Source organism: Schistocerca nitens, chromosome 10, assembly GCF_023898315.1.
Source record: "Schistocerca nitens isolate TAMUIC-IGC-003100 chromosome 10, iqSchNite1.1, whole genome shotgun sequence".
NCBI classification, from domain to species: Eukaryota; Metazoa; Arthropoda; class Insecta; order Orthoptera; family Acrididae; genus Schistocerca; species Schistocerca nitens.
Window position 1 is genome coordinate 189,318,031 of NC_064623.1, and position 2,790 is coordinate 189,320,820.

General features: G+C 45.9%; 1 pseudogene; it reads left to right on the plus strand.

Annotated features, from left to right (window-relative positions):
- The first annotated feature begins 953 nt into the window (after positions 1-953).
- On the plus strand, positions 954-1,071 carry LOC126210703 (5S ribosomal RNA; annotated as a pseudogene).
- Positions 1,072-2,790: the final 1,719 nt, after the last annotated feature.

The following is a 2,790-nucleotide window of genomic DNA, read 5'->3' on the forward strand; positions in this document are numbered from 1 at the left end:
CCATTCGTCCCTCCATTCACGCCTGTCGCGACACCACTGGAGGCGGGCTGCACGATGTTGGGGCGTGAGCGGAAGACGGCCTAACGGTGTGCGGGACCGTAACCCAGCTTCATGGAGACGGTTGCGAATGGTCCTCGCCGATACCCCAGGAGCAACAGTGTCCCTAATTTGCTGGGAAGTGGCGGTGCGGTCCCCTACGGCACTGCGTAGGATCCTACGGTCTTGGCGTGCATCCGTGCGTCGCTGCGGTCCGGTCCCAGGTCGACGGGCACGTGCACCTTCCGCCGACCACTGGCGACAACATCGATGTACTGTGGAGACCTCACGCCCCACGTGTAGAGCAATTCGGCGGTACGTCCACCCGGCCTCCCGCATGCCCACTATACGCCCTCGCTCAAAGTCCGTCAACTGCACATACGGTTCACGTCCACGCTGTCGCGGCATGCTACCAGTGTTAAAGACTGCGATGGAGCTCCGTATGCCACGGCAAACTGGCTGACACTGACGGCGGCGGTGCACAAATGCTGCGCAGCTAGCGCCATTCGACGGCCAACACCGCGGTTCCTGGTGTGTCCGCTGTGCCGTGCGTGTGATCATTTCTTGTACAGCCCTCTCGCAGTGTCCGGAGCAAGTATGGTGGGTCTGACACACCGGTGTCAATGTGTTCTTTTTTCCATTTCCAGGAGTGTAGTTACGCTACACACTGCCATGTTACACGATAGAGTTCGGAGCCCTCTAGTGGCAAAGGGTTGGAACTTAGGTCAGCAAAGCGGGAAAGGCGACCGAGTATAATGAATGACATGGAATAAAATTTGAAAGCATTGTTTTTCCCCACGCCGTCGTAAAAATTCTGGCATACTATTAACAGCCTCACAATACATTTGCTATCTTATGACGTTTGTTGGAAGAATCATGCACAATTTCAGAATAGTAGCAGCCATATTATTATAATGGGCAACAGCCTTGCCGCAGTGGATACACCGGTTCCCGTCAGATCACCGAAGTTAAGCGCTGTCGGGCGTGGCCGGCACTTGGATGGGTGACCATCCGGGCCGCCATGCGTTGTTGCCATTTTTCGGAGTGCACTCTGCCTCGTGATGCCAATTGAGGAGCTACTCGACCGAATAGTAGCGGCTCCGGTCAAAGAAAACCATCATGACGACCGGGAGAGCGGTGTGCTGATCACACGCCCCTCCTATCCGCATCCTCAGTGAGGATGACACGGCGGTCGGATGGTCCCGATGGGCCACTTGTGGCCTGAAGAGGGAGTGCTTTTATAGTTATAATAGCTTGTTGCTCAGTGGCGGAGTGTACGAGGTCTGTTCAAAAATTCCGGAACTATGTCCACGAAATTTTTCTACGCTTATTGTGTACACAATTGATACACTGCTGCCAACGCCGTTTCCACTTCCAGAAGCAGTCTTGTCTAGCAGTTCTCATTTAATATTCTATATTGGTTTTATGCTTTTTGACACTACGTAAGATAAGAGGGTAGCATTAATTATTTTCTTTACGTAGGTGAGACCATTAGAAGCAAAGAATCTTATAGGAGGCCAAAATAGAGGTTAATTTTCAATTTAAATGGGCGCCAGGCTCCGTACAAGATTATCATCTAAATACAGTCAAGGCCAAAGTTCAAAGATCTATGATAAATGGTTTCTCTGAAAGTATTTGAACTCTCGCAAAATTAACTCATGGAACTATTCAGATCTGAATTAAATAATGTTTTAAAATGATTTAATCACTTCTGCTCTTGTGGAAAGCTGTAAGAAAAGCCGAGTAATGGCGGCCAATTGTTGCCAGTCAGAGATCACTGCTTTCGTCTTCTTGATAGTTGAAAACTTACTAATTATTCTCTCTTTTCAATTAAAACATTGCGATCAGTGGCTAGCATGTTCTTGAAATAATACAGTGAACTCACTTTTACACATATATTTACATCAGTAACCTGATACACACCTTTTTATCGTCTAGTCGAAAGAACAAAAAGAACATCTGCTAGCGTTCAACGTTACACACAATCTCTATCTAACAACAGTAACATGAGAATCAGAAACAGCAGAAGAGCGAGTAATAACTTATCTTTTCCATCTTCTATAGTTATACAAAGATATAAATGTTTTATTTCACCTTATTCTTTACTACGATATTGTTTATCATCGTTATTGTCTTTCCCTACTCTGGTATCGACGCTATATTTTTTGTAAATAATTTTTTTTTCACAATTGACTTTCAGTCTGGTATGTTTGGTCTTATTCATTACTTTTATACACACTTCAAACGCATTACTCCTAAACATCCCAAAAGGGACACTACACTTGGTAGTCCGCCTGCTGGATCGCGCGTAGCGCCGTCTGCGAATTTTCTTTTATCTCGTCCATCGTTGCAAATCTTCGTCCTTTCAACGGGGTTTTTAAGTTTAGAAATAAAAAAAAATCCGCAGGGGCCAGGTCTGCAGAGTATGTAGGATGAGGTAGCACAATGATTCCGTTCTTTGTGCAATAGTCACGCGCCAACAGGGATGAAGGTGAGGTTGCATTATCGTGATGCAAGAGCCATGAATTGCCTCGCCACATTTCAGGCCGTTTCCTTCTCACATTTTCTCGCAGGCGTCACAAAAAGTCCCCATAGTATACGGTGACCAAATTATTTTTGGTGAAAACAGGGACACATTCACCAGGGTGCCAATGTACACCTCATTCCACATGTACCCAGGTTTCTTAATTTTAAATATTAATGTTTTGTTGATACATTTTGTTAACCCGATTATTATAACTAATAATAGGATAC